General features: G+C 43.1%; 1 pseudogene across 1 annotated transcript; it reads right to left on the bottom strand.

Moving 5' to 3' along the window:
* LOC311297878 (putative inhibitor of apoptosis) lies at positions 1-22,923 on the bottom strand (annotated as a pseudogene). The gene is made up of 5 exons: positions 22,894-22,923; positions 22,210-22,352; positions 15,279-15,440; positions 1,718-1,739; positions 1-1,596 (listed from the first exon to the last, which is right to left on the bottom strand). The product of its transcript is annotated as a putative inhibitor of apoptosis (transcript).
* Between the last annotated feature and the right edge of the window lie 4,049 nt (positions 22,924-26,972).

The following is a 26,972-nucleotide window of genomic DNA, read 5'->3' as shown; positions in this document are numbered from 1 at the left end:
CTTGGATGATGAATATCTTCACTTTATGATAGGAAAGTACGGACAGCGCCTTTGACCAATCCTCTACATATGGGACACTTGCGCAGAGAAGGCGCACATTCTTTGCACACAACTAGGTGACCACAGGGGATGAAGACAATGTTCACTTCCTTATCCATGCAAACTTTGCATGTGCGCTCCTCTTGAAGTCTTCTTAACTGTTCCTCCATAGGCAAGTCTGAAAGATCTTGACTCGGTGATGCAGCTTCATTTGTCTGGGCCATCAGTTCTCTCAGCAGGCAGACATCATTCTTCTTGATCCAGTTGCGGAAGACCTCTGCTGCTGTATTTCCTTTCGACAGGACTAACTCAGTTACGAATAATGTCATACTCTTTCTGTGAGATGACGTTCTCCTCTAGAAGATGGTCCATTAAGCTCTGCACGCTTTTTAGCTGCTGTGACATGACATGATGATGTTTCTTAAGAAAAGTAAAACCATCTGATGCCATCTCCTCAGCAAGAAGCTCTCGCTCCTCCTCTCTCTTCTCATCTTCTGCACTTAATAAATCAGACACCAACTCTTGAACGGTTTTGTAATTTTCTCCACTTGTGAGAATTTTGCTCTGCACGGTTTGCTTCACCAGGCCACGCTCAAATCCCATCTCTAAAGCAGACTTCACCACAGGATTGTTCATCATCACTGCATCTTCTGAACGGTCTTCTCCAGGACCCAGGTGTACAACAGGTGGATCAACAAATTCTCTTGAGTCGCTGTCTCCATTAGTCAATAGCTGCTCAAATAGTCTTGGAAATCTTGCTTGAATCTGATGAACAAACTCTTGGCCCTTTTCTTGCAGCAGGTATTCACATCTTGGAATCCACTTGGCATGTTCTACCCATGGATCATCACCAGACTCCCAACATCGGAGTCCACCATCACAACAAAAGCACTTCACGTCATCATTACGACCAACATAGTAAAAACCAGCCTTAGCCAATTGGTCTGGTCGAACAGTTATTCTTAAGGGCCAGTTGACAAATGTGAGCAATCTTTCTTCACACTGTTGCATTGCCGAGTTAGATACAAGGTCGCCACCAGATAAAGGTACATTATCTGCACGGTCACCTCGAACGAAGCGACAGTTGGGGTAATGCCTCTGGTGCTCTGATACTGCCCGATCTCCCGGTTCCCAGTTGCTAAGCTGGCCTCCACAACTGAAGCAAGCCACTCTGTCACCCTGGCCAAGGTAGTAGAAACCACTTTTGGCAAGCTCGGCTGGAGTTACTGTAGCAAGAGTCCAATTCTGAAAGGTGTCAAGGCGTTCCTGTTCTCGACGCATGTCAGGATTGTGACAAGCCGGAGGTCGCTGGCGAGACATATCCTGGTGAGACATATCCAGGTTTAAGTAACCCACCTGCTCCTCCGTTTGGCCTGAAACGGATGCCGTGGTGGTCGATGTTATGGGTGTCGCAGGGGCGGAAAGCTGTAGGAAGGCTATGTTGCGAAGCGGGGAAAAGGCAGAGTGAGAGGACGACAGGAGGTTTGCGGTGGGGGGTAAACTCTGGATGAAGACATAAAATGTGACCACAGGGCGTGTCCACTCAAGCCCTTCTCTCTGCTGGACATCCCATGACTAGTGTCTAGTCATCCATGACAAAACACATAATCTTATTAAAAAAAATGTAATGAACTCCTGAACAGATAGAAGATTGACGTAGGGGGTATGTGCTTCCTACCTCTATGATGCAGGAACCGATGCTAAGAACAAAATCGAATTTTGTTCAACACTACAAAAGGTCCTTTCTTCTGTTCTGTTCTGTACACAGCGGGCAAATTAGTTGTATCATTTGAAAAATCACCACACATTTTTCAGAGACGCGATGTGCCTCTGTGGTCCGTGGCACAGCGCATCCAGGCATGTTATGGAAATGGTTGCCACCTCGGGAATACAGTAATTAAACTGTAAAACCTAACAATAATATGTACTAAATAAAATTGAGCTCACAGCACTCAAATATTACCGAAACTTGAATGACTGAAACAGAACTCAAACTGAATGAATTATAGAACATTTCTAGATCCCAGAATGATAATTGTATAATTAAGTGATTAATTAAGTGATGATTGAGCATTAGTGATGAGCACCTGCTGTTAACAAGCAGAATCACTGAAGGAAAGAGAAACACAAGAACTACAACTGACTTCCAGCCACAGCAAAATCAACGGGAGATAAAAGAAGACATTACATATCTCAAGATCTCAGCAGAGGAGGATTAAACAACTCCACGGACAGCATTACAAGCTTCACTTATTATTAACCACTTTGACTTTATTACTGCCATTCGTCTACAGACGTTCTTATTAGAATTAACAAAGGTTTAGAAGTTGATGATTTGAGTTTCATTTCAGGTCACCATGATGGAGATCAGCGTTTACTTTAGTTGGGCTCTTGACCCTTGACTATTGGACACGTAAGACTTTCTTTGGCTGCTATAATTGAGTGTTTATAAAACATATTTGTTATGGCACAAAAGCCAAGGAAAAGTCTGATTGGGTGTTGATGGTGAAGGACTGATGATGACAATCATCATTTAGTGACTTGATTCACTGCTTTCAATCAGAGTCTGATCTCTGATTAAAAGGGCAACTTATTAGTTTTACTCAAAACTGTGATTCTACAGCATAAGAGCTAGCCATGTTGTGACCGTCAGATAATATGAGGGATTTTACAAATAGTTGTGCACAAAAAGTTTCACAGAAAAGGTATTGCATTACTAAGACTCACACAGACATCAAGAATCAGCATATGAATCTCAACAATGGTGACCATTAAAAAATGATTCATGCTGCAATGCATGCTGGGTACTACCATAATACAAAACTTATCCATGGCTCCCAGCATGCATTGTGGCATAAATCACTTTTTTAATGGTCACCATTGTTGAGATTCATATGCTGATTCTTGATTACTGTGTAAGTCAGCATGATACCATAGAGGTTATTGAAATCTGATTGTCACAACAATGGGCCTTACAGCAGAATCAGTTCTATTATAATGAATAATTCAAGTAATACATCACCTGTCTAATCAGAGATTAGGCTCTGGAAAAGATCAGAGAATCAAGTCACTAAATGATGATTTTTATCATTCAAACATAACCACATGCTCATATTTTCTTTTGACGTATGTGCTATAACAAATGTGTTTTATAAACACTCAGTTACAGCAGCCAGAGGAAAAACGTACTCGGTTACTAACGTAACCTCTGTTCTCTCTAGAGAGGGAACGAGTATTGCGTAAGCTAGCTTACGCTGCGGGAAAGTCTCCTTTCTCGAGATACTGAAGCCAAAAATTATCCTTAATTTTTTTAAACCTTGTCAACGCAGTGCGGCAGCCTGCAGACCTAGGGCAGGCGAATCGCGTGCCCATTGGCTGCTCTGCGGCAACTGCAGCAGCCTATGGCTGAGCCTTGCGCGTGACGTCACGTCCAATGAGCGCGCTTGGCGCGCTTAATGCGTCACAGCCCGTCATTAGGGGTGTGGCTTAGCGTATATAAGCAAGGAACAGAGGCTGCTTCGCTGGTTTCTGTCGCATGAAGCGAAATGAGCTCGTGGCGAGAGCACGGCGGGTTACGCAATACTCGTTCCCTCTCTAGAGAGAACAGAGGTTACGTTAGTAACCGAGTACGTTCTCTTACGAGAGGTTCTCTCGTATTGCGTAAGCTAGCTTACGCTGCGGGAACACCCTTGTCAACGCCGTGCGCGCGCCCAGCATCCTGAATGAATCCCATGGGGAGTCCAGGGAACGCGAAGCGGAGCTGGGCGGCCAAGATACCACAGTACACAAGCACATAATATGGGGCAGGGAGCGGCACAGCCGGTCCAACTAACACATCCCACATAGTGTAGCTCAACCAGTGGAGCTAAATCAGCAGCGTAGCCCGCGCACAGACAGTGGGCTGGCTTACGCGAGACTTAGACTGATAACACTTTGGCCTGCAAAGCGGGAACTTCCAGGTTGTAAAACCTAACAAATGTGGAGGGGGAGGCCCAGCCTGCCGCTGCACAAATGTCATGAATGGGAATCCCACTGGACCACGCCCACGATGAGGCCATGCCTCTGGTGGAGTGTGCCCGAATGCCCAAAGGGCACTGCAGGTTTTTAGATGCGTAAGCAGCTGCGATAGCATCAACTATCCATCTGGACAGGGTGTGTTTCGAGGCGGCGAGACCCTTGGTGCGCCCACCAAACGAAACAAAGAGCTGCTCTGAACGCCTGAAGGCGGCGGAGCGTGAAATATAGCTTTTCAGCGCCCTAACTGGGCAGAGGAGATTACTATCTGCCTCGCAGCCAGCATTCGGCAGGGCTGAAAGGGAAATGATCTGCGCTCTGAAGGGAGTGCCCAAAATTTTGGGGACGTACCCATGCCTCGGTCTGAGAATAACTTTAGAGTTATTGGGTCCGAACTCGAGGCACGCGGCGTTAGTGGATAACGCGTGAAGGTCTCCCACACGTTTTACTGAAGACAGTGCTATCAGAAAAACGGTTTTGAGCGTGAGGTATTTCATATCCACAGTTTCTAAGGGTTCAAAGGGATGTGCTTTCAGTGCGTCTAAGACCAGTGAAAGATCCCACATAGGAACCGAAGGGGGTCGCGGGGGGTTCATCCTCCTCGCTCCTCAAAGGAAGCGGATGACAAACTCGTTCCTTCCTAATGCGCGGCCCGGCTCTGAGACAGAGAGCGCTGAAATGGCTGTGACATAGACTTTGAGCGTGGAGGGGGACCTGCCCGCGTCCAGTAGCTCTTGAAGGAAGCACAATACGTGCGAGACCCCACATGTCTGTGGATTGAGCCCTCTGGTAGTGCACCATTTGTTAAACACCGACCATTTAGACGTGTAGAGCCGCCTCGTGGAGGGGGCTCTAGATTGTATGATCGTGTTCATCACCCCTTCTGGTAGATCAGCATGTAATTGTTGAGGCTCCACGCATGCAGAGACCAGTGCTCTGGGTGGGGATGCCAAATCGAGCCGCGGGCTTGAGAGAGAAGGTCTCTCCGCACCGGAATCGGCCAGGGGGCTGAGTCTGCCAATTGTATGAGTTCCGGGAACCAAGCTTGGTTCTCCCAGAACGGGGCTATGAGGAGCACTGTGTGGCGCGCTTTCCTGACTCTCTCGATGACCTGAGGCAGCAGAGAGACCGGTGGAAACGCATATAGCGGGCCGCTGGGCCATGACTGGGCCAGCGCGTCCTCGCTCTTTGAAAAGAATGCTGGGCAGTGTGCGTTGTCTTTTGACGCAAAGAGGTCGACTTTCGCTCTGCCAAAGCGGCGCCACAGCGACTGGACTGTTTGGGGGTGTAGAGACCACTCCCCAGGGGGAACGTTGTCCCTGGACAGTCTGTCGGGGCCCTCGTTCAGATGGCCAGGCACATGCGATGCTCTCAGAGAGCGCAGAGAGTGCTGAGTCCATACAAGGAGGCGTTCCGTCAGGGCGCAGAGTTGCTTTGATCTGACACCGCCCTGGCGGTTCACATAGGCCACTACTGAAGTGTTGTCCGTGCGGACTAGAACATGGTGACCATGGAGGAATGGGAGGAAGTGCATGAGCGCTTTCTCGACCGCGAGCATCTCTAGACAGTTTATGTGTAGGAGATTCTCCTGGTCTGACCAGTGGCCATAGACCGGACTGCCCTCGAAGAGCGCTCCCCAACCTAGGTTGGACGCGTCTGTTGAGACAACTTTCCGGTGTGAGACCACTCCCATAGTCACTCCAGTGTGATACCATTCGGCTGCTAGCCAGGGCTGCAGGGCTGAGACACAGACCTGAGTCACTCTGATTAGCGAGCCGCCGGTCGCCCAGGCTCGATGGGATACGCGCGTTCTCAGCCAGCGTTGAAGCGGGCGCATGCGCAGTAAACCCAGCTGAAGCACTGCTGCAGCTGAGGCCATATGCCCCAGAATGCGCTGAAATGCTTTCAGGGGAACCCGGTTGCCTTCCTTGAAGGATGCAGCGAGGCGCTGGATGCGGCGCGCGCGCTGCTCCGACAATCTGGCCGTCATCGCCACCGAGTCTAGTTCTATTCCGAGAAAGGAAATCGACTGCCGGGGCGAGAGCGAGCTCTTGGTCCAGTTGACCGCTAGACCCAGACCTTCCAGGTGGTCGAGTAGCGCTGTTCTGTGAGACACAAGTTCTGTCTCTGACTGCGCTAGAACGAGCCAATCGTCCAGATAGTTCAGAATTCGCATTCCCTGACTCCTCAGGGGAGCGAGAGCCGTGTCCATGCATTTCGTAAATGTACGGGGTGCTAAAGACAGGCCGAACGGCAGGACTGTGTATTGATAAGCTCGACCGTCGAAGGCGAATCTCAAGAATGGCCTGTGACGGGGAGTTATCTGGATCTGGAAATACGCGTCTTTCAGATCGAGAGAGATAAACCAGTCTCCTGGGCGAACTTGCGCAAGGATCTGTCTGGTTGTAATCATCCTGAACGGCCGTCTCATGAGAGCCTTGTTCAGATGTCTCAGATCTAAAATAGGTCTTAATCCTCCGTCCTTCTTGGGAACGAGGAAGTAACGGCTGTAAAAGCCTGACTCGCTCAAGGAAGGATGAACCTGTTCTATGGCCCCTTTTCGCAGCAGCTTTGCTATTTCTGCTTGAAGCAGATGTGCTGTTTCCAAACTCACTTTCGTTTCCGTCTGCGCTAGAAAACGCGGAGGGCGACGAGCAAATTGGAGCGAATAGCCGTGTCTTATGGTGTTGAACACCCATTCTGACGCGCCCTGAATAGCCTCCCATGCTTTTGCATGCATAGCTAGGGGTCGAATGGTCTCTGGGTTCAGATCGCCGCGTTGCGCGGGATGGGGAACCTGTATCAGAGAGGATGGGGCGGCGCGCGCGCCGCCGATGCTCGGACACGAGGGCAGAAGAACAGGGCTGGCCGACTGTGCAGATTTTGGTAGCTCGATCTCGGACGATGGAGCGCGAACTGCTGTCAAATAACCCAGGCGCGAGAGCGGCGTGGGGATTATGGTGTCTGAAAGTGGGTGCGCGTGCTCGTGAGCTGGCGCGGGGTTTGCACTTATGACACGGCCAGTGTTTGGGGGCTTTATGAGGTTTGCAACCTGTCTGGCAGAGCGGGTAGTGGGCAGGTGTGAGCACAAGGCTGTGGGCACATTTTCTACACTTGATGCTCGAGCGGAAAGTTTCCGCTTTAAGAGATAGCGCTCTGGACGCGTTGCCATGGGAACCTGGTCTGTGTGAGGCAGTGAGCACACGGGAGTGGGAACTTTTTCTACACTTAATACCCCTGCGGCTTGAGCCGTAGCAACTTGAGGTAACTGAGTGACAGAGCGAGCAGCGAGTAGGTGTGAGCACGGAAGTGTGGGCACATTTACTACATTTAGTACTCGAGCGGTGTGAGACCGCTTTATGAGAGAGCGCTCTGAGCGCGTTACCATGGGGATTGTACTTGTGTGAAGCAGTGAGCACATGGGTGTGGGCACATTTTCTACACTTAAAGCACTTATACTCTTTTTGAGATTTATCTGGGTCGCCGTGAAAACGGCGTTTGTGTGCAGGCGAGCGAGTGTTATTACTGGCTCGTTGGCTGCGGTGTGTGCTGCTGCAGTAGCCTGAACATAGGGGACTGACAGAGCTGTGCGTTTTGATGGCGGTCCGGCCGTAGCGGGGCTCAACCATCTTTTCCTCCTTGCGGATGCTAGGAGGACTTCGCGGGCTCGGGCTTCAACGCGATCTTGGGCCGCGGGCCCCGTGGGGGCGGCGGTCTGTGACGGCTGGTCGAGCGCGACCTGGGGCGACTGCCCTGGCGTCGCTGCGAAGCGCTGGGAGGCCTGGAAGAGCGCTGGTTAGAGCTGCGCACAGGAGGCTGAGTTTGAGGGCGGCCTGTGGCTGGGCTCGAACGGCGGGGCAGGAAGAGGTTCATCGCCTGCGACGCCTTCTGCACTTCAGAGAACCGATCCACAATTCCGCTGACCGCAGGGCCAAAGAGGCCGGTGGGCGAGAGTGGTGCGTTCAGAAATACAGCGCGCTCTGACTCACTCATGTCCGCGAGCGTCAACCAAAGGTGTCTGTCGATGACGGTGAGCGCAGCCATGGATCTGCCGATGGCTTGAGCAGCGGTCTTGGTAGCGCGTAGCGCAAGATCCGTAGCGCTGCGCAGATCGGTTAAGGCAGACTGATCCGAGCCCTTCTCGTCCAGTTCACGGAGGAGGTCGGCTTGAAGGATCTGAAGAATGGCCATTGAGTGCAGGGCGGAAGCAGCCTGGCCGGAGGCGGCGAAAGCGCGGCCGGCGAGAGCTGAGGTGGTCCTGCAGGCTTTAGACGGCAGGGCAGACTTTGAGCGCCATCTAGCAGACGGCGGGCAAAGGTGCGTTGCCACAGCTTCCTCAACGGCGGGGATACCGTTATAGCCGTTCTCGGCAGCTCCGTCCACCTGGGAGAGAGCCGAGGAGACTGGCGAGCGGAGTCTGGTGGAGAACGGAGCGTTCCAGGATTTAGAGAGCTCGGCGTGGAGCTCAGGCAGGAAGGGTGCTGACCTAGAGGCAGGCGCAGGGCGGCGGCTAGGTAGAAAGCACCCGTCAAGGCGATTGGGCTCCGGCTCCTTGGGTGGGGACCAATCCAGTCCCATTCTCTCGACCGCTTGAGTGAGGAGGCGGAGAAGCTCCGCGTCAACACTAGCGCGGGATCTGGTAGACTCCAAAGTCGAGGGGGCGGAGCGGTGAGAGCCCGACCACTCCTCGCTGTCAGACGCGAGCAGAGAGCAGCTGTCAGCGGCATCATCTGCATCATCCCCCAGGACGACGGCAGTGCGGGCAGAGGCCGGCCGCTGCGCGTCGGTGAAGGGTGGGGGGGAAGGAGAGAGCGAGGCTCGCGGGAGAGGTTCCGGCGAGCACTCAGCTGTAGCGTCCAGTTCCGGCGGCCTTTGGGAGCGACGTTTCTTCTTACGTGGCCCGGAAGAAGTGGCCGGAGAAGGTGGAGGTTCTTCAAACTTAGCGAGTCGAGCCCGTAGGGTCGACATCGGTAACTCCTCACACTGTTCGCAGCCGCCCTCGGAGAGAGCGCGGGCTGCGTGGTCGAAGCCCAGGCAGAGAGCGCACACCACGTGGCGGTCTCCGTCGCTGAGCGCGGCTCTGCACGAGCCACAGGATGAGCGAGGCATTTGCAACAACGCCTCGCGCTCTTTTAGATACAAGTGTGTCGCGGCGGACACACAAACACACAACACAGAGCAAGAAAAGGATATATATGCCGGATGGCGCAGCAGGCAGGGAAGGCTGAAGGCGGCGAGCGGCCGGCGTCCTCAGGCTGAAATCCTCGGCGTGCTGGTCGCTTGATTCGACGGCGGCTTCCTCGGAGATCAGCGATGCGAAGAGCTTCGCTGAAGAGACAGAAATCAGCGAAGCAGCCTCTGTTCCTTGCTTATATACGCTAAGCCACACCCCTAATGACGGGCTGTGACGCATTAAGCGCGCCAAGCGCGCTCATTGGACGTGACGTCACGCGCAAGGCTCAGCCATAGGCTGCTGCAGTTGCCGCAGAGCAGCCAATGGGCACGCGATTCGCCTGCCCTAGGTCTGCAGGCTGCCGCACTGCGTTGACAAGGTTTAAAAAAATTAAGGATAATTTTTGGCTTCAGTATCTCGAGAAAGGAGACTTTCCCGCAGCGTAAGCTAGCTTACGCAATACGAGAGAACCTCTCGTAAGAGAACTGGTGTTATAAAGTCAAGGGTCAAGAGCCCAACTAAAGCAAACACTGATCACTATCATGGTGTCTTTAAATGAAACTCAATAAATCATTAGCATCTAACCCTCTGTTCATTCTCAATAACAACTTCTGTAGACGCATGACAAAAGTCAAACTGTTTAGTAATAAGTGAAGCTGGTAATGCTGTTTGTGTAGTGGTTTAATCCTCCTCTGAGATCTTTAGAGATTTAAACGTCTTTTATTTTGAGTTGATTTCATCTAAGTCTGTGGCTGGAAGTCAGTTGTAGTTCTTGTGTTTCTCTTTCCTTCATTGATTCTGCTCGTTAACAGCAGGTGTTAATCACTAATGCTCAATAATCACTTAATTAATCACTTAATTTCTTGACTGCAATGTAAATCTACTTTTATTAAACTCAACTGAAATAATTGCAGAGTACTCATAACTATTGGTTTTTAAAATTAAAAGAATTAAGGCAATCGGTTTCCTCAAATGTAATAAGTTAGCTTAACTTATTGAATTTGACTTTGTGTGTGACATTGTGAGCTAACAGTAACTGCAAGTGCTCTGAGTTCATTTAAAGTTTGTCATTTCACTGTTTTTACTCAATAAAGTAAAGTTTCAGCTATATAAAGTATTTAAATGCAGTGTAAAGTTTAATTGTGTATTAAGAAATATTATTGTTTTAGTGAACTCGATTAAAATAAGTTCAGAGTACTCATAACTATTGTTTTTATAAACTTAATTGAATTGAGGTAATCGGTTTCCTCAAATGAAATGAGTTAGCTTAACTTGTTGGGTTTTACAGTGCAGAAAACATTCCGCAACTCTTTACAAGGATCTCTGAAATATTTTATAAGTATTTTTAATTATTCTAAATATTATTATTATGTATACTATTATAATACTATTTTTATGAGCTCAGACATTAACACAACAGAAATGTTTGTAATTTTTTTATTTCAACATTATACTTTCGAGTATACATTGAAGTAGTGACGAAAATGATAGACTGGCAAACCGGGGTTGTGTGCGAAGTCCTGAAATATTTATCAGGACAACAGCTCACCCCGCCCCGCTGGAGGGGTTGTCATCATGACGCCTTAAACAGCTGTATAGGATTACATATAATGCCACATTGAATCAGAAGTAGCGTCATGGAGAAGTTATGCATATGCCACCGGAGAAATGTCTAATTACACCAAAATATTTATATATATAAATATACATATATTTTTAAACATATGCATGGGTGAATTGTACGCCATAAGTTCTGTAACAAGCATGTAGAAAGTAGTTAGGATGTATTTCATTTTGCCTAGGCTTTAAGTTAATTTTACCAACTATTAAGATGTTAAAGTTCATAGACCTTTAGCGCATTCAAATGTATTGAGTTCAAATTAAAACGTGATATCAATATAGCATTACTGAATTCAGGGGTGTTAAATAGCTTCAATAGTTATCAACCACCTGCTGATTTTAAGTTTTTCTTCAAACAAAAGTAATTTTCTGATAAATCATTGTACACATACATGTGTTTTGTTGTATGCACAGATTTTGAGGGTCGCTTATAGAAAGATACATCCTTGTCTTTGTTTCGCGGTATTTTTAAAAACATAGCCTAGCTAGATCTACATAGATGTTTTACACAATAAGACATGTCAGAGAACCTTGTGCGGCATTCTATATCCGCATAAAGGGTTAAAATGTAAAATATAAATTTTAGCGCTATTTAAAAACTAGGACGGTATAATAATATAATGTAAATGTCTCACGTGAAGATGATGGTTTAAACCATAATTTTATCAAATCAAGTCAATTCATGTGAATACTGTCGTATATGAACAAAGAGAAGACCTAGAGTTCACTCAACATTACAGCTAACTGTAGGAAACAGATATCCAGGGGAAAGTGTAAAGAAAACGCCATAGGCCTACAAAACTTTACAATCACACCCGACAATACGATAAGTGTTACGCTAGTGATTGTTAAAAATTGTTAAACAATTTCAAAACAGGGTGTTTGAAGAAATGCAAAGATGCCTAAAAACAAAGGTGTCCAAAATGTTACATGCTAATACTTCTCAGGTCTTGTTTCAGAGTCGGTATGCTCCGGTGAAAACTGTGTGAACTTTGATGAGGCCGACGACAATAGCGCTGTTAAACATGCGGTACAATAACAATGTTCAATATAAACAAGAATCCTGCTCTAATGCGACTAATTCTAACCAACTCTAATTGTTTCACATATAACTGTCGATTGTTAGATGATTTATCTAACAATTGAAATTGACGATAAAATATTTTTATTTTTATATGTTAAATATTCCTTTTCCTCCTTTCACGTAAAAATACCACGTATCAACTGTAATTCATTAGCTTAACCATGTTGTTTAGTGACACACACAAATAACTGTGTAATAATAACAAAATAAGTGTAATAGTTAGACGAGTTTGAAGTGTAATACTCATCTTTCACGTCAAGGTTTCAAAGATGTTCTAAAATAAATATGATTTGTTTAGTCTTAAACACTCTCATACTAGAAGGACCGTCATTTAATTCTCTTTATGCAATATTTGTTCATGTTTTACATAAATTCCTATATGAACATGTTTGACCACGCTCGGAGACTATAGTTTTTGCAAACTGTACAAAAACAAGATGTAATATGTAAAATGTCAATTCAAACACTAAAACTGATCACTATAGTGGCTTTTCTGTATTTGTTTTAAATGGCTCATGATGATGCATTTACTTTTAACTTTTAAGTTGACCTCTAGAATTTAGGTTTTACCAAAGTGTGGAACTTTGTTTAACAGCCTCGAGCTTGGATGAATATGCCTCTCTCAGTGCAATAGTCAGATGTGATTCTGTTGTAATAGTTTAAGTGTAAAACAGCATGCACTTTGTGTAATTCGTAGATAGAGGGAAAGTTGTACTAAATGAAGTATCAATTTAGTCAGACAGAAAGACTATCACTTAAATTCTTATTTGTCATTTATTTCTATAGACAGCTCTCAAAGAAACGTCTTCACCTAAAACACATACAGTCCAACATACAACATGTGAAACAGGCGTTGTGCTATCTGAACAAGATGACTAAATCTAGCGGAGTAATAAAACCATCTATGGAAACTTTTGTGTATTTATTATAAATGGCTCTTTTCTTAGTGATTTGGTCTTTTGAATCTTACATGGATTGTAAGGACACGTGTGATTCCCGTATAAAGATTATGTTTTAAAGCTAGTCCATAGGGTGTGTAAAAATACACCCAAAGAATTAAGCACAACTATTTACACACACAGCCTACTAAGCTCATACATCTCTTTAATTTTGTGCTGGATGTTGAAGTGTTGGTTAAAAGATAAAGGTATTAGTTAATAACAAACAGACAAAAAACTTAAAATCATCATGAAGCCATAATATTAATATATAAATATGGTATAATTACAGTTTAAAAATGACTTCCATAATATTTTATTTTAGTAAAGGTGTGCCTGGATCACCCAACACAACGTTGTGCGTTGTGAGTGAGACCTCGCAAAGATTACACCAATATTAGATTTCTCGAACATTGCGTGGTTGCCTGAAACTTAGTCATCAACATGCATTTATGTACGACTGTCATCTGTTATCATGGTTTAGTTGTATTTTAAAACACTGTTTTTCTTAAAAACGTATTTGGTAGCATGATTATCTTGTTTAATCATGTATTCAGTCCATATATTTATCAGGTTGATATTTGTAGAAATAAGCAAAATACATTTATAAAACAAAAAGAACAAGTTAATGGCCTTGTGTCAGAACACAACAGGTATGAAGATATGTTTGGTTTTTTACTTTTTATTCTTACTTTAAAGCTAGATTATCCTTTGAAAAGTGTAATACAGTATTTGATTTTTACACATTCGCCAACTGGCCTAAACCGTTGACCACTGAAGTTATGACTTCTGAAGGCCTCTCATGTGCAGATTCGCTCGGTTGAAAAAATGGTATTTTGTCATTTAAACATCTGAAATTAAACATCTGAAATTTGCCTGTATTCATAAAATATGTCCTCACTGGTGTAAAATGACCTCTGCCAATAATCTGACTTATCCTCGTAAGCGAAACATTTCTTATCTTTATTTACATGACGGGTAAGTCCATGGAGGCTTCTATGTCGTTCCGCCATCTTGAAAAACTAAAGGGCCAGATAGCACTAGCCTACTTAGTGAATATTTGTTAACTTCACTAAAAGTCCAAAATTAACTAAAACATGAGTTTTTATTTTTTTTAAACAACTGTTATTTTTATAAATGTTATTTAGTGTAATTATAAATAAATCTAGTGTTAGGTGGGCGGATACTCGGCTTCACACATACGGAACTTAAAACTAAACTTTAGTAGCATATATTGTATTTAAGTTGATGTTGTTTTGAGCGGTATGTGAAGGAAATCTGTATGTGAAGGAAACCATTCTAACTTGTTTAAAAAAAAAATTCTGATAGGCCTAACGTTTTAAATACTACACCTTTGTATTTTAAAGGTTTGTACCATTTTAAAAAGTTGTATGTGAAAGTGTTACATGTGACATGTCTGTGAAAAAAACTGTATGCCTATCGCTTACGTTCCACGGTTTTAAAGTTTAAAGCACATAGTTTTGAACAGATTAATTATTTTTTACTCCAAAACGCATTCTCAAACAATGATCAGATTTCTCCATTGGGAGATGTGGATTATCCTATCGAAGAGTGAATAAATAAGTAAGTTAGTGAATATTTGTTAACTTCACTAAAAGTCCAAAATTAACTAAAACATGAGTTTTTATTTTTTTAAAACAACTATTATTTTTTATAAATGTTATGTAGTGTAATTATAAATAAATCTAGTGTTAGGTGGGCGGAGACTCGGCTTCACACATGATCTATACTCATTCATGTTTCTACCGTCGATGAGTGATGTATAATACGGAACTTAAAACTAAACTTTAGTACCATATTGTATTTTAGTTGATGTTGTTTTGAACGGTTTTTTAAATCTGTATGTGAAGGACCACATTCTAACTTTTTTCAGATAACGTTGTAAAATGTACGAATACTAAACCATTGCATTTTAACTTTATACAGTGTTTTTAAAAAGTTTTAAATATATATGGAAAACAAAACTTTTCTTTAATTAAAAACAACTCGCTGATCTGTTACCCAATAGGCCTACATTGCTTCACTTTTTTTAAAGTTTAAAGCACGTTGTTTTTAACGTTTTAACATTTTACAAATGTATGAACGCTAAATACGTGTATTTTAAATTTGTACAACGTTTTAATGACTTTAAACACTATGTAATTGTGAAAGTACAACTTTTCTTCAAATGTATGTTAGAAAATAGAAATATTTGCTTGATATAATTTTAATACATGTTGTTTTAGATGTTTTAATTCTAGAACATGTTTGCAATTCAAACTTTTTTAACATTTTACAAATGTGTGTTTACCACCCTTTGTATTTTAGTGATAAACATTGTTTTAATGTCTTTTTTGTATGTGATTGTGAAAAGTACAACTTTAAATGTGGACCGTGGGAATTTTCCCACGTTGGAGGGCTCAGTCCAAAAGTGGTGTGGTGTGGTGGTGTGGTGGTGTGGTGGTGTGGTGGTGTGGTGGTGTGGTGGTGGGGTGGGGTGGAGGTGGGGTGGGGTGGGGTGGTGGTGGTGGGTTGGGGTGGGGTGTTTGTGTGAGTGTGAGCCAGTTCTAGCCTGTATGAGAGCATAGAGTTGTAAATTAAATATAATTTCTCCTGTGACATAGGCGAAGCAAGGCATAGCAAGTTTATTAATATAGCACATTTCATACACTGGCAATTCAAAGTACTTTGCATAGAAAGGATTAAATAATCACAAAATTTATTCAGCCAATCGATGCTTTTCTGTGGGTATCCATTCGTTGCAGCCGGTAATCCTATTGGTGCGTATATCCATCAACAGATCCAAATGCGTCGCTCTATTTAAAAAAAGCTACGTGATTTTAGAAAAAATCTGTTCCAACACAGGTAAACCTTCCATTGAAACATGAATTTTAAATCGTAGTAGGCTATTTTAAATGCTCATCCTCAGAAATAGGCTACGAACATTTGGGTACATCCATTCCAAAAAAGTATGTAAACGTAATCCTCTGGGTGTTTTTTTTATATAATCCGCGAGAAGTCGGTATCTTGCAACCGTGGTTAATCCAGCCCACTCTGCTATGAAAACCGGTTCACTCCCATCATCTTTCAAATCTCTCCATACTCCTGTATAAAATAAAATCCAATCCCTTTCCGTAAAAAAAAACCAAATTGGGATCCTCCGTTGTATTCGTTGTGAATCGCTCGTCGTTATCCATTAACCAATCTGACTTCACGATTGTTTTTTGTCAAAGTCATATGTACACGCACGTCCTCCAGACAAGTGAAAAGTAGCCTATTTCATTTGCGCTCCGCCGGCTCGTGGAGAAATCGCGTTAAACAGGTCCTGGTAACTATGTTTTTTTTCGCGGCTCTAAGGTCGAATCCTCCATAGCTTCATCAATGTTTCAGGAGTTTTGGGGTCTGACGTAGCCATAGTGTTCTACTTGAATAAAACCACAAGTAGCTCTTGTCATGTTTGCGCTCCTTTTTAAACAGCTCATGTGACTGTGACGTTGTGGGAAGGGAGGGAGGGAGGGAGGGAGGGATGAGGGATTCCCACGTGATGTCATTTTAGGGAGGACCCTTAAATCAAAATTGACCTCTCAGCTTTGAGAGGGGTGTGTTAGGGGGTGTGGTCTCTTCAAGCCGTTGCATCGGTTTTCTTTGGTCATTTAAGTTCGACCACGGAGATGACCGGATGTGTTTTCTATTTGGGAGCTTGAAGGGGGTGTGGGGTTTTCCCACGGTGACAGCTGTTGGGGCGGGGCTAGGGGCGGGGTTTGTGTCTGTCTCTCTGTAGGCCTCACAGAACTTCATTTCTCGCTGACCTCGGGAGTGAGTAGACGTTCTCCACTCTGCTCCAACATAAGGAAACACTTATATATTTTTTAAACTCTGAGTCCTTTAACGAATGGTATGTAGAAACGTAAGACTTTTTAACAATGTTTGTGTTTTATGTAAAAGTTTTACAAAATACTCTGTGAAAGTTAAATGCTTACAAGTCAACATTTTAAAAATGATCTTTTTGTAAATGAAAAAAACTTGTTTTAATGTTTTAACATCTTGAAATAACATTAACAAATTTTTTAATAACTCTTTTTAGAGAAAAATGCAATTTTAGTTTGTTTTATGTTAAAGTTTTACAAAATACTATGTGAAAGTTAAATGCTTACACACCACAACGTTAGATCGTTTGTGCAATGCAACAACACACTCTTTAAGGAACATGGGAATGAGTTACTTCTGGTGTGCAATGCAATGCAAAGCAAAAAGTGCATAGCCTATATGTTATTGCTCAATGCACAACGTTAGATTGTTTGTGCAATGCAATGCAACAACACATATGTTACCTCTTTAATGAACATGGGATTGAGTTAGTTCTGGTGTGCAATGTAAAGCAATGCAAAAAAAGCATAGCCTGTTATTCTTCAATGCACAACGTTAGATCGTTTGTGCAATGCAATGCAACAAAACAAGTTATCTCTTTTAATGAACATGGGATTGCATTAGTTCTGGTGTGCAATGTAAAGCAATGCAAAAAGTGCATAGCCAATGTTATTCTTGAATGCACAACGTTAGATCGTTTGTGCAATGCAATGCAACAACACACGTTTTCTCTTTAATGAACATGGAATGAGTTAGTTCTGGTGTGCAATGCAATGCAAAAAGTGCTCAGCCTTTGTTATTCAATGCACAACGTTAGATCGTTTGTGCAATGCAATGCAACAACACACGTTATCTCTTTAATGAACATGGGAATGAGTTAGTTCTGGTGTGCAATGCAATGCAATGCAAAAAGTGCATAGCCTATGTTATTCTTGAATGCACAACGTTAGATCTGTATAACAGTCACAGTCATATACTGTGCAATGCAATGCAACAACACACGTTATCTCTTTAATGAACATGGAATGAGTTAGTTCTGGTGTGCAATGCAATGCAAAAAGTGCTATGTTATTCTTCAATGCACAACGTTAGATCGTTTGTGCAATGCAATGCAACAACACACGTTATCTCTTTAATGAACATTGGAATGAGTTAGTTCTGTTGTGCAATGCAATGCAAGAAGTGCATAGCCTATGTCATTCTTCAATGCACAACCTTAGATCGTTTGTGCAATGCAACAACACACGTTATCTCTTTAATGAACATGGGAATGAGTTAGTTCTGGTGTGCAATGCAATGCAACAACACATATATTATCTCTTTAATGAACATGGGAAGGAGTTAGTTTTGGTGTGCATTGCCATATAGGTGCATAGCCTATATATGTTATTCATCAATGCACTTAGACCAAAAGTCAGTTCTGGGACGCATTGAAATGAAAGAAGTGTTTAGCTTGTATGTTATTGTTCTATTAACATAGTTAGATCCAGTGTGCAGCACTCATGTTATTTTCTTAAGGCACAAACTAATGAGTTATTTCTGGCATTCTCTGAATGACACCTTAAATGTTTTTTTTAAATGCTAAATCTTAGATTGTGTGTGAAATGCAATGCAACGCTTGTTTATCTCTTCTTTGCAGACGAGGCTATTCTATGAACATGGAATATGTTAGGTCAAATGTGGTCAAATCTAGTAATGCAATAGCTAATGCAATAATTTCCCATCAATGCACAAATTAATAAGTTTGTTGTAGTGCGCAGTGCAGTGCGAAAGCTTCTGATGTCACACGAGCCTTACAGAAGTCCATATTTGACCCAAGGTATATATTTATGGCCAAAGAGTCCTCGATCTTGGACTTTCTATACACACTCATAGACTCCTTCTAATGCTACGTAAGCCATGTAGTTATCCATATCAGACCTTTTGAACTTATTTCTGGTCCAAGGGTCCTCAAAACCTTTTAAACTATATTAAGTTATAGACTCCTTCTGATGATAAATCAGCCATTCAGAGGTCCCCTTTTGACCTACTGAACATATTTCTGGCCAAAGAGTCCTAAAATATTAACACTATACAATCAGATTGATATCTGCGGATGTTATATCATCCTGACTAAAGGCCATATTTGACATACTGAAATTTTTTCTGGCCAAGGAGTACAAGAAACTTGACCTTTCCATATATACTCGTTGACTCTTTCTGATGTTACGTCAGCCATACAGAAGTCCATTTTTGACCCAAAAAACATATTTCTGGCCAAAGAGTCCTCGATATTGGGCTTTCTATACATACTCATAGACTCCTTCTGATGAATCATTAGCCATATAGATGTCCATATCTGACCCTTTGAACTTATGTCTGGTCAAAGTGTCCTCAAAAATGTTCAAACTATTTAAAGTTATCTATGAAAGTCCTTCTGATGATAAATCAGCTATACAGAGGTCCATATTTGACCTTCTGAACATATTTCTGGCCAGAGACCTTGAACATTTTACCTTACTATATATATTTCTCGTACTCTACAGACTTCAAGTGATGTCATTTCAGCCAAACTGTAATCCATATTTGACCGATTTAACATATTTTTGGCCCAAAAATCCTCAACATGTTTTTCACACTTAGATAATCATAGACTCCTTCTGATGTTAAATCAATGTTACAGAAGTCCATATTTGACCCAAGGAATATATTTATGACCATAGAGTCCTCATTCTAGGACTTTCTATACATACTCATAGACTCCTTTTAATGATACATAAGCCATATAGTTATACATATCTGACCTTTTGAACTTATTTCTGGTCAAAGGGTCCTCAAAAGTTTTTAAAATATATAAAGTTATAGACTCTTTCTGGTGATAAATCAGCCATTCAGAGGTCCCCTTTTGACCTATTGAACATATTTCTGACCAAAGAGTCCTAAAAGATTAACACTATACATTCAGATTGATATCTTCGGATGTTATATCATCCTGACAAACGTCCATGTTTGACATACTGACATTTTTTCTGGCCACGGAGTACTCGAAACTTGACCTTTCCATATATACTCGTTGACTCTTTCTGATGTTACTTCAGCCATACAGAAGTCCATATTTGACCCAAGGAACATATTTCTGGCCAAAAGATCCTCGATCTTGGGCTTTCTATACATACTCATAAACTCCTTCTGATGCTTTATAAGCCATATAGATGTCCATATCTGACCTTTTGAACTTATTTCTGGTCCAAGGGTCCTCAAAATTTTTCAAACTATATAAAGTTATAGACTCTTTCTGATGATAAATCAGCTATACAGAGACCTTTTGACCTACTGAACATATTTCTGGCCAAAGAGTTCTTGAACATTATCTTGCTATACTACAGACTGACTTATTGTGATGTTATATTAACCAGCCAGTCTATTTTTGACCTACTGAACATATTTCTGGCCAGAGACCTTGAACATTTACATTACTATACATATCTATCCTACTATACAGACTTCTCGTGATGCTATATCAGCCAGACTGTAGCCCATATTTGACCAATTTGAACATATTTTTGCCCAAAGAATCCTCAAAATATTTTTTACTCTTAGAAACATATCAACTCCTTCTGATGTCAAATGAGCCTTACAGAAGTCCATATTTGACCCAAGTTATATATTTGTGGCCAAAGAGTCCTAGATCTTGGACTTTCTGACAAAAGGCCACATTTGACATACTGAAATTTTTTCTGGCCAAGGAGTACTCGAAACTTGACGTTTCCATATATACTCGTTGACTCTTTCTGATGTTACGTCAGCCATACAGAAGTCCATATTTGACCCAAGGAACATATTTCTGGCCAAAAGGTCCTTGATCTTGGGCTTTCTATACATACTCATAAACACCTTCTGATGTTTCATAAGCCATATAGATGTCCATATCTGACCTTTTGAACTTATTTCTGATCAAAGTGTCCTCAAAATTTTTCAAACTATATAAAGTTATAGACTCTTTCTGATGATAAATCAGCTATACAGAGGTCCCCTTTTGACCTACTGAACATATTTCTGGCCAAAGAGTTCTTGAACATTATCTTGCTATACTACAGACTGACTTATTGTGATGTTATATTAACCAGCCAGTAGTCTATTTTTGACCTACTGAACATATTTCTGGCCAGAGACCTTGAACATTTGCATTACTATACATATCTATCCTACTATACAGACTTCTCGTGATGCTATATCAGCCAGACTGTAGGCCATTTTTGACCAATTTGAACATATTTTTGGCCAAAGAATCCTCAAAATGTTTTTTACTCTTAGAAACATATCAACTCCTTCTGATGTCACACGAGCCTTACAGAAGTCCATTTTGACCCAAGGTATATATTTATGGCCAAAGAGTCCTCGATCTTGGACTTTCTATACACACTCATAGACTCCTTCTAATGCTACGTAAGCCATGTAGATATCCATATCAGAACTTTTGAACTTATTTCTGGTCCAAGGGTCCTCAAAACTTTTTAAACTATATTACGTTATAGACTCCTTCTGATGATAAATCAGCCATTCAGAGGTCCCCTTTTGACCTACTGAACATATTTCTGGCCAAAGAGTCCTAAAAGATTAACACTATACAATCAGATTGATATCTGCGGATGTTATATCATCCTGACTAAAGGCCATATTTGACATACTGAAATTTTTTCTGGCCAAGGAGTACACAAAACTTGACCTTTCCATATATACTCGTTGACTCTTTCTGATGTTACGTCAGCCATACAGAAGTCCATTTTTGACCCAAGGAACATATTTCTGGCCAAAGAGTCCTCGATATTGGGTTCCCTTTCGAAAGCTACAATCGATGCTGCGCTGCTCAGCGCATTGGGAACGTCTTTAATCGTGACCAGCTGTGAATATTGTGTATAACACGTCAATGAAATTGACCCGGAGGCAATATAGCCTCGGTCGGTGACGTCATCGGCGCGCCCCCGCGACACGAGGCTATAAGTAGATGAGCCACAGGTGCATCGTCAGGTCTTTTGTCTTCAGACCATTACTGTGCATGTGTGAACGTCAAAACTCTCTCTCTACCTTTTATCTGCTACAGATCTTTGCTAGGAGTTAGTTTATTCAGGCAGTGTGCAGAAAATTTCTCATTTCTCAAGCCTTTTCTCTCTCGCACATCAAAGAGTTTAAAAAGAGGAGAAATGAGCCAACAAAACAATAAGTGTTGTGTTCCTCCATGCTCCCATTCCATGTCAGAACTGGATACACACACTTACTGCTTGCTTTGTTTGGGAAAGAACATGCTGCCCTTGCATTTGAGCATGGTGATTGCGAGCACTGTGGAATGTTTACAGTTAAGTGCTTTGCGTTCGCTTTGCTTATTTCAAGGGGTAGCGCCCATAAAGATTGTGGGGCTCGCGTGTGATCTGGCTGAGAAGCGAGAGACGTTGGTTCCCTATCGCTCGCTCTCTCTCCAGATCGCGATGTCCTTTTGCCTGACTACCGAAGCGTGCCTCGGCGCTTCTTCGGCTCGGGCAGAGGACATTGAATCTCGTGGGTTTGTCGCCTCCGAGCGTTTCTCCCGTGATGATAAAAGGAGATCGCTCGTGGCGATCGCTTGTGCAGTGACCAGATTGATCTGATCACAACAAAAAGAGTCACATAAAACACAGTCTATAAATAAATAAAGATTGTAAATATTTATGTCTTGTGTCCTCGACATCGAGCCATTCTACTATCGCGGGTGCGAGGGCACGCGATTATATGATATTGCCTCAGTTTGGAGAGACGCTCGCGGGCTATCTCTCCCCTGGGATCATATTATCAGATGCATTTTCAGCGGTTAGGCTGGTACTGCGTTGTACACCATGGCCGTGTGAAAAGCATACCAGGTTGATCTTATGAAAGATTTAAACACAGCCTCTCTCCAGACTGTGTTTGCTTGTCTGATTGGGATGTGTTTATTGCTGAGGAACTGATATTTATATTTATATATATAATATTTATATAATATAATTATATATACATATATATGTATGTATTATATATAATATAATATTGTCTGGCTGTTTTCCGGACACATTTAATTCTGAAGAATTAAAGCTGCCTCTGAACACATCTCTCGTTATGTTAAAACGTTTGAGAGGTTCTGGTGGTGACTTGAGTGATGGTCGGATTACAGCTAGACTGCCCTCCTTGAGGATCTCCATGACGTTAACTCGGTTATGGGAAAACCTTATTCTTCGTGCATCTTTGTGCCCTTGACGTATTAAGACTATCATGGGTGCGGGGCTGTGTGGTTATACGATGATGGGCCAGTCTGAGAGACATTTTCTTCTCTTCTTTTTGCTCATCATCATTTTAGGAGGGTTCAAAAGCAGAGTGTAACGAGTTGTGCTCCCCCTCGTGAAAACTGGGGATCGGCTCGTTGTACTCAGCAGCTGCATAATAGACCTAAGACAAAATCCTGAGGGTTGTTTTGCCCCAGGTCTGTGGGGGTGTGCCCCTACGGGACGAGACATGTAAATCAAACAGCTCCTACCTGACACCCTCACGAAACCACTGTACTTCCTCGCCACCTCTGGTGATTCGGGGAGCAGCGGTTTCCAGCGAAATGTTAAATGTTCTGTTGCTTTTCTGCTGTCATCCAGGACACGGAACATCTAACATCCCCTCAAAAGGAAGTGTTAAGTTGATACCACTCTCAGAGAGTCTGGCAGCGTGGAAACTTCTGCCAGGTTTTTCTATGTGGGTATTAAGTACAGTACAAATAGGATAGAATCCAATTTATTAATCGTCCTCCGCGTTTCAACGGCGTGGTATTCACTTCCGTGAGACCGGAACTGGCGCATGTACTGTTACAAGAGCTACAATCTCTGCTGAGAAAAGAGGCCATAGAACATGTTCCTCTTCCAGAGAGAGAGTCAGGCTATTACAGCAGATACTTCCTGGTCCCCAAAAAGGATGGGGGGTTGCGTCCAATCTTCGATCTTCAAGGCTTAAACCGTACAGTTAACCTGTTAAGCTGCAACCCCACTTTTGAAAAATCCTCAGAAATGACATACCCAAACTGAAACACATACAGTTCATGAACCCTTTGTACTAAAAGCACAAGTATGATCTCATTTGAAAGCTGACACCTGGCAGTTTATTGTAAATGTAGAATTAATTATTGTCATAATGAAAAAAATTGTTATAAATAGCTTCAAAGTTTTGTAAAGTTATTAGAAATAATTTTTTATGAAACATCCTCATGAAAATAAAATTGAAGTTGGCACTGGAGCAATCTAGAAATGCACTATAGCTAAAGCCACATGTCTAAACATTTTATGTTTAAAATCTGAAGATAATAAGTCCAAAACTCTGGATTTAGTTCAATGTTTTTCAAGACCATGTCATGTGACTTTATTTTTAACGTCCTGGAATGTCACATGATCATGGCTCTTCTTCATGTTCCATATATGGACTATTATTGTGCATATAGCGCCCTCAGGCTGTTGGTATGAATTAAAAACACAGTAAATCAGAGTACCAAATGCTCATAAAGATTACATCGACGCATTTGGGTATAAATTCAATAAATATTATTCCTGTCTATAGAAATATGATGTAAATCTATGAGAATCTATCAATATTTCTCCAAATCTGCACATTTTTTAGCTAAAGCCCTGAGGCACGTTGTTTTGTGTATCGCTGTCATGACGACAGCACGGAGTTTTTTATGAATGAAAGCGGCTGACGCGCATAATTCATATTAAAGGTATCAACTCATTTTTTCATTTCACAACTCCTGACACAAATTAAGACATAACTGTCACTATGAGTTTCTCAGAATACAATAGTGGTCAAATACTGAAACTTGAGTATTATATCTTTTTAATTATGTATAGTTTGTCAAGGTATAACATTAAATCTGATAGTAATTTTGAATTAAATAAATAAATAACGCTTCAGTGCGCCGACGCACTGGCAACGCTTAACAGGTTAAAGCACTCAAGTTCAAGATGTTAACGGTAAGACGATCGTGTCGTAAATTCAACATCACGTTTGATTTGTCACGATCGATCTGAAGGACGTATATTTTCATATAGAATATTGCCACAACACAGGAGGTTCCCAAGTTTGCTTTTGGGGGCAAAGCTTACCAATTTGGGTCCTTCCATTCGACCTAGCCATGTTATCTCTAGGGGGCTGAGGTCAACGCCAAGGGCGTTCTCTCTCCCACCCTGAGGGTAACATGTTTGGGGTTAAATGAGACTCTGTCACCATCGGGCATAATTGTCTCCCGCTCGTGTCAGGACCAATTTTAACATCCTAAGCAACATCTAGCTAGGTCAGGACATTACATGGGTCTCATGGCAGCTGCGTCCACAATGATTCCTCTGGGCCTTTTGCGCATGAGACCATTTTAGTTGTGGCTCAAAACGGGGGATTTCAACTACAATCCCCAAGGGCAAATAAAGGCAAGAACACTCGCTGAGTGCTTCGTGTCCTTTCTAAAATCCATGTTTATGGTGAGTCACGCGCTGAATGCTTCGTGCACTTTCTAAAATCCATGTTTATGGTAAGGGTTACGCGCTGCGGCTTCGTTCCCTTTCTATGTGGTTCAGACCCCGGTTCCTTGCTTTGGGTCCCACTTTAGGTGCGTCTCGCTGTCGCAGAATGCTAACGGCAGACGTCTCCCTGATGGGCTGGGGAGCGGTCTTAAGTGGTCGTCCAGCTCAAGGGGAATGGGAGGGTCATCAGCTCAATTGGCACATCAACTGCCTCAAGCTGATGACTGTATTTCTGGCCCTGAAATACTTTCTCCCTCAGTTGAGAGACCGTCATGTCCTAGTGCAGCACAGCTGCAGTCTCTTACATAAATTACCAGGGAGGTTTGTGCTCACGCAATCTGAACAGAATAGCGAGGCAGATCTTTCTCTGGGCCCAGGAAAAGTTCCTGTCACTCAGGGCAGTGTACATTTCAGGGCACCTGAATGTGGGAGCGGATTTACTGTTCAGACAGAAACTACCGATAGGGGAATGGAAACTCCACCCAGAAGTAGTCAAACAGATTTGGACCAGATTTTACGAAGTGGTGTTGGACCTCTTCGCCTCTTATCAGAAAGCGCAATGTCCCCTCTACTTCTCTCTGAATCACCCAGCCCCTGGGTCTGGATGCGATGGCGCACACATGGCCCAGAATGTGCCTGTATGCGTTTCCTCCAGTTTCTCTGCTCCCAGGAGTTCTAGCCAGAGTTTGGTTCTCCGAGATAATATCTCTCCTCAACGGCTCGCCATGGACGATTCCGGAGAGGAGGGACTTTCTGTTTCAGACGGAGGCCGCGATATTCCATCCCAGGCCCAACCTCTGGAACCTTCATGTTTGGCCCCTGATGGGTACCAACTGAGGGACACTGGGCTTTCGCCTGCCGTTATTGAGACCATTCTAAGTGCTAGGGATTCCTCCACTAGAAAGAGTTATGCCAACAAATGGAGTGTCTTTGAAAGGTGTTGTACATAATGCAGATCCGGTCAACTGCCAGATTGCTTCAGTTCTGGATTTTCTGCAGGAAAAATTAACAACAGGCACATGCCCCGCCACTCTCAAGGTTTATTTGGCCGCTCTTTTGGCTTGCCATGCCTTGGTTTACGGGGTGCCACTCGGGAGACATCCTCTGCTCGCTTGTTTCATTCGTGGGGCCAGACGACTGAGGCCTCCTGTAAAAACCAATATCCCATCATGGGACATAGCAGTAGTCCTAGAAGGGTCTGGTTGAGACACCTTTTGAAACTCTAGAATCAGCGTCTGAAAACTTCTGACTCTAAAGATGTTTTTTCTTATGGCAATAACTTCTTTTATAAGAATTGGGGATATGCAGGCTCTGTCGATTTTGCCACCCTGCTTAGACTTTGCCCCAGGAATGGTGAAAGTGATTTTGCATCCTAATCCTGATTACCTGCATAAGGTGCCTTTTTCGGCTATACATCCTGTCACGCTTGAGGCTTTCTGCTCTCCGCCGTTCACGGCGCCGGAACAGGAGATATCTCATAGACTATGTCCAGTCCGTGCTCTTCAGGCCTACGTCCACCGCACTAGCTAGTGGCGTAAGTCAGAGCGACTTTTCGTCTGTTATGGGGGCCGCAACCGATGGCTGCCGCCACTAAGCAGACCATGTCACATTGGGTCAGGGATGCTATTGCTCTTGCCTTTGAGGCGCACAGTCAAGCTTCGCCAATGGCTCTAAGGGCTCACTCCACTAAAGGGGTCGCCTCC

Source organism: Rutilus rutilus (assembly GCF_951802725.1).
Source record: "Rutilus rutilus genome assembly, chromosome: 10".
NCBI lineage: Eukaryota > Metazoa > Chordata > Actinopteri > Cypriniformes > Leuciscidae > Rutilus > Rutilus rutilus.
Note: the sequence above shows the minus strand (reverse complement) of the source record. Positions and strands in the feature narration are given on the sequence as shown.